The sequence below is a fragment of the Cryptomeria japonica genome, chromosome 1, assembly GCF_030272615.1.
Source record: "Cryptomeria japonica chromosome 1, Sugi_1.0, whole genome shotgun sequence".
NCBI classification, from domain to species: domain Eukaryota; kingdom Viridiplantae; phylum Streptophyta; class Pinopsida; order Cupressales; family Cupressaceae; genus Cryptomeria; species Cryptomeria japonica.
This window is the reverse complement of record NC_081405.1, coordinates 20,996,047-21,002,237: the sequence shown is the minus strand read 5'-3', so window position 1 is coordinate 21,002,237 and position 6,191 is coordinate 20,996,047.

The following is a 6,191-nucleotide window of genomic DNA, read 5'->3' as shown; positions in this document are numbered from 1 at the left end:
CAGCCATTCAATTGTCTTTCTCACCACATATATTGGGTTTTTTTATGGCATCAAGATGAGGATTGTATTTGCAGTAATAGCCTTAAAAATCCAAGTATGCAACCTCAAAAGTGTAGAGTAAATTTGCAAGCAGCCATGTCATTTTTTTTTTAGCATTTCAAACAACAACATTGTTTTCACGATTTTTCCAGTCAATATTTTTTAAGAAAATCTGATAAAATCAAGTTCTTTTGCACAAAGAGGATGCTTACCTATGGCAGATAATAATGGAACAAAAGCCTTGCAAATTTCTTCAGAAAATTGGTTCAAACCCTACAGCAGTGCCATGGCAGATTTATAAAAAAAAAGCCAAGTTGTTTCCAGAATTTCTGCAGAAAATCATCCATGGCGGCCAGGCATTTCTCAGAAAAATCTCACCTAGAATCTACAAATTGCAGTTTCGAACCACCAGAATAATTCCCTTGGCGGCTCTCAAATGGCAAAGAGAATCATCAAAAATGCACCCTTTGAGTCTGCAAATCATCATTTCCAGCAACTCGAACCTACAGCAAACCCTTATTGGCGACGTTCAAGAGAGAAGAAGAATGACAAAAATATCGAATGAGAGATGAAATGATCTTTTTAGGGTTTTCTTTTCCCTAAATATCATCGATGACATAGGCATTTTTGCCTTTGTTTTATTTTCTTCTTTTCCTTTCTAATTACCCGTGAAAGACTTAGGGGTGATTATATGCAATGTTTTGCATCTTATAATGTAAGAAATGTTTAATAAGTGATTTTATTTATCACTTAATAAACATTAGCATGTAATTAATATTTATTAAGTGGTAAATAAAATCACTTATCAAACATTATTCTTAGGTTTTTTTTTATAAATTTAATAAGGAAATTATTTAATAAAGTGACAAAATTAAATAAATCATTTTATTAAATATATATGTCTTATTATTTATTAATGTCTTGACTTAAGTAGAATAAATTAAATAATAGGATTATTTGTTAAAGTTTTATTTTTTTTGCCACTTAATTAAATAATTTTCTTATTTTTATTTATTCTTTGGGCTTAAATGTAAATGAATAAGTAAAGTATTTATTAAATTGATATTTTATAAATCACTTTATGAGATATTTTTCTATTCATATTTTATTGGTAAAGTCAAGGAGATTTTTTTTTCACATTAATGAAGGTTTGCAGGCCTATCAGTGATATTTTGGGGCCATTTATGGTGCTTTTAAGAGCTTTTATGGTTGCAGCATGGCTTGGCTTGACTTTTGGCCCAGGTTTCTCCCTTTCAGACATGTTTCAGGTCTTTCCAAGTGGGTTTTTTTGTTCTGCTCGCCCAAGAGGAGGTGGATTATTTTATTCATTATCTGCCTTTTGAAAAAGCATATATACTACAGGACTTCATTATTTCAGGGGTTCTTACCTTTTGCTTCTGGCAGACTGTAATTTTTGAGTTCTCTCTGCAGAAAGGAAGGAATTTGTAACCAATTTTCAAAAGAGTTTTGATAAGTTTTGTAACACCTTTTGACAATAATACATATTTTGCCTTCTCAGATTTTTTGTTTTTGAAGTGATGTCTTTTATCCTTGTGATTGTGTTGTTGTTAGCACCTTTATGCAGGAGTTTTTCTAATCTTAGCACCTTTATGCGGGAGTTTTTCTAATCATTTGCAGGTCATAGGTTGTGCCAGTTGTAAGAGTAACCTCAGTTTGTGAGAAAACATCTTTTCTCTTGCTGAGATTATAATTTTTATAGCCTTCTTATGAAGTGTTGATGCAGATGTTGTGAACTTTTTGATTTGTGCAAGGTTTCCTTTTATTACTGGTTATTTCGTGTGTTAATCAGTTTGTCCAAGTTTTCTGGTATTCATTTTTGGTGTATCACCTGTTAGATAGTAGTTTCATTTTTATGTTCTCCTTCTCTTTTCTCAGAAAAATCTTTAGGTTTAGGTGAATGCTAGTTAGAAAGAACTAGCTTGCTCTAGAGGTTCATTTTAGTTTTAGGTTACCCACAACCTAGAAGTGTTCCCATGTTTCAATAGGCAGCTGAAGTTCACAGCTTTAGCAAGGGTGCAGGCTTCATTGATAATAGTAACTAACACCTATAAATTAGGTTTCACCATTTTCTCACTCACTATATCTATTTTTTTTCAAATTTCACCTAATGTAGGTAAGATTTGGTGTCCTATGAATGATTACCAAACCTCGTAGTAAATAATTGGTAACATAACAAATCTAGAATAAAACAAAAAATATTTTCATGAGATTATAATCTCGGAACTCTTCAAATAATTAAATCTTGTATAATTCAATTAGAGACAAACTAGTCACTAGTTCTAACCCATTTCCCCCTTTTGTGAATAACCTAATTATTAAATGTACTCAATCTTACTTGTAGAAAAATAGATTAATAAAAGATAATTTTTTAGACTATCCTATATATAATGTTTAACCTAAAATATAAAGTCTTCAATTTCTATATGAGCCATACTTAATCTTACTATAACTATTTCACTCAAAGGAACAAACTTATTTCTAATATTAAGATATTCCTATTCATAGTATGTTATAAATTTATACATGATGTCTAGAGAATGAATTTCAAATATTAGAATGATATTGTCAAAAAGTAATCTTCCTATATTGACATACAAATTTATTTCTAATCTTGAGATACTCATATTCATAATATGTTACACATTTATACATGATGTCTAGATAATGAATCTCAAATATTAGAATGATTTTGTCAAAAAGTAATTCTCTTGTTGTATTGACATTAAATTTAGAGTATAATAATTTCTCTAAAAAATAAATAATCTAGAAGAATGCATCTAGCCTTAAAAAAAAGATTTAAAAAATATAAATTCAATCTCTAACCATGCATTAATACCTTGGATATAAATTTAATAAAAAGAACAATGTAATTATAATTTATATCATCATTATTTAAATTAAATCAATTAGAAAATTTATTGATCATTAATTTTCCCATGATAATCAAATCCTAGAAGTTAATCCAAATTAGATCTCTCAGTGCTCAATATGCAATCATTTATTAAATTATTTGTGGTAGTTATTATTGTATCTCCATTCTTAGGCTTCAATAACTAATAGTTGTAGGCTAATATCTATAGATTAAGTACTTAGTAGCATGATATTTAATCTAGAAAGGGAAGTATGATCTATATTATTTATCATTTCAACCATCTTTGTTATTTTTTCTTAGAAATGTGGTTTTTTTTCCATGAACTTAGGTTGACACTTGATTCTTATTTTAGGGAATATGGGAGCATCTTACTTAAATGAGACTTCAAAATATTATAAATACAACATAATATTTTATAGTCATTCATCTTCACTTCTAGTTATGTGAAGTAATCATATATAGTTTATAGACCTTGAAATTAGTGTAAGTTATATAAAATTATTTTTAGGCATTGCCTTTCAAAGTTTGGGACGGGTAAATTTATCATATCCTATTTCCAAGAACAAAAAATTTATTTTTTATTAAATTTATTTTTTGTCTCTATATAGACAAGATAAATATTTTGAGGGTATAAAAATGAAATTTAGTATTGTTGTCCAAATGAACCTAATTTCAATTATAAATATATATCTTACTTTCACCTTAAAAATATAGTTTAAGACCTACCATTGGTCCAAAGAGTAGACCCACCTTACTTTGGAGTGTAGCTTATAATATTGTCAATATCCTTTTCAAATTCAAAGACTTGGCAATATAACAAATACTTCAGATCTATAATAACATTAAATCTTATCTAATTTGGTGAAAAGGATATCAAAGTCCACAAATATAAAAGTAAATCTTTTGAGCTAGTAATAATTTAAAAACATAATCTCATTATCCTCTCTATTTGTCAAATTAACATATTTGGATAATCAAAAACTTGAGGCACAAAAAAGGATCTGAGTATTGATTGATTGAGAGACTTAGTCATAAATTCGGCCTAATATAAATGGGGCAAAATAGATTAGAAGTTTGATGAAGGATTTGAGTGAACCTGAGTGAACCTAGATAACCATAAACACATCTAATTCTATGAATTTTATTATTTATATTTTAAACATTGACAAATTTAATTTTAGGCCTTTTAAATGTTACATTTTTCTTCTAGACACAACACTAAAACATCAAACATGTCTCTTCATTGCACAGATGATATTAATATGAACTTGAATTCATTTTTGTGGCCTAGAATTGGGTGAACTCACAATACTAGTTACCACTTTTTGACCAACTTTGACACTTAGATGAACATTCTGAAAAAAAGTCATCACTTTTCGACACCTATAACTTTTAAACCATTAAGAATTTGAAGATGGTGTAAACTAGTGATTTGTAACATCTTGTTTGCAGATTCTAAATTTTAAAAAAAAAAAAATTGAATAAAAATTTATTGATTTTTCCGTCTCCCTCAAAAAGTAGTTTTCTACATCAAACAACATTTTTTTAGAGTGATGTGCATCCCGAAATGCATAACTTTTTCTATAAATGATAAAAACTTAATTATTTTGAATTTTGGTTTGTATCATCAATACCCAGGGCATGCAGTTGGTTTGATAGTGATATATTGAATATTTTTTATTTTATTAAGTTTTGAAGTCTGGCTAATTATAATTTAGATATAGGTGTACGTTTGAACACATAACTTGTTCTATATATATCAACATTTTATTTTATTTTTTTGTTAGAAAGAAGACATCAATACCTAGTACATAGATATTTTTTAGAATTTTTTTGAATTAGTTTACTATTTTTCCCAATGCATTGAACTAAGAAGTTCATGTTTGATGAAAAACCTACATTCATAAGAAATAAAATAAAAATATATTAATGAAATTAAATATATTAAAAATTATACTATTTGGAAAGCTTATAATAAGGACTAAATATTTTTTTTTTAAACTTCTAAATGAATTCATTTGACCCCCCAAAAGCTAATGTAAAATTGGTTTTTTATTAGCATTTGATAGATGCAAAGGAGACCCCATTGCAAGTATGATTTAGAAGTAGAGAGGTTCTATCCAATAAGTTTTGATCTAAGAGCCTTTGATCTAACTCTCTTCAATTAATTACTTCAAATGGGACCTCCTAAATCTTAAATCATTATATTTTCTAAAAAATGTATGATTTCAGAAAAAATCAGGATGTACCAAAAAGTGGGATCCATCATTGTGAGTTCACCCAATTAATACCAAGAAAGTGATATAACTTTTTATTATAGCCTCAAAATAAGTCCCACTATACATTTTAGCACAACCATATTAAAGGAAAAAGATGAAGATAGATGGATATTTGAAGATTACAATAGTAGAATATGAAATCATACAATGGGGACTAGGTTGTATGGTGTGGCCTCATTAAGGAATGGTGACGTATCAAAATTAGTGCTCTTAATTTTTTTTGATAAAAAATACATTTATAGACTCCTAATTTTTTATCACCTTTCATATGGCCTCAATAGTTCAACTAGAAATTCAAAATGTTGACTTACAAAAAGCCACATTATTCCTCTGCATTACTTAGTTTCTCATCTCTTCTATATTGTAATTTTTTTATTTTATTTTTTATCGGTAAAAGGCCAAAGCCAAAGAAATTTTATTAATTAAAAATGATAATTACAACTCCATTCAGTGTGGACACCGGTAGGAAAGATTGGAGGGAAGAAAACCTTTGGTCTAGCCCAGATCCATTAATGGATCAGAAAACTAATGCTATAGAAAGCTAATAATAAAGTACAAGATACATGAATCCCTGGATAATTCACATCTAGGTTAATCTATTTGAAAGAATATTTAAAAATCATCCAAAATTTCCTATTCGTTGCAATACGACCCTTCCCTGATAATGATGTCCTCGATTATGATGTCCAAAAACACCTCTTATCTGAATTCTTTTACTCTTATCTTGCCAGATTTGGAACAAACCATTCCACTATTCTGCATAAGAACCTTATCACACCTTACAGCCAAGATCAATGTTAGAATGATTAAAATCATTACGTATTATCAATAAATTGACAACAACTTGAAACATAACTTCTTATTTGATTATTAATGTCAACTTCCCTCAAAGGGTATCAAACCCTTAATCTTGTCGTGACAATACCTGCAAGAAACCCTCAGACCTGTCATACATCAGATCACTTCAAAAAATGTTAGCC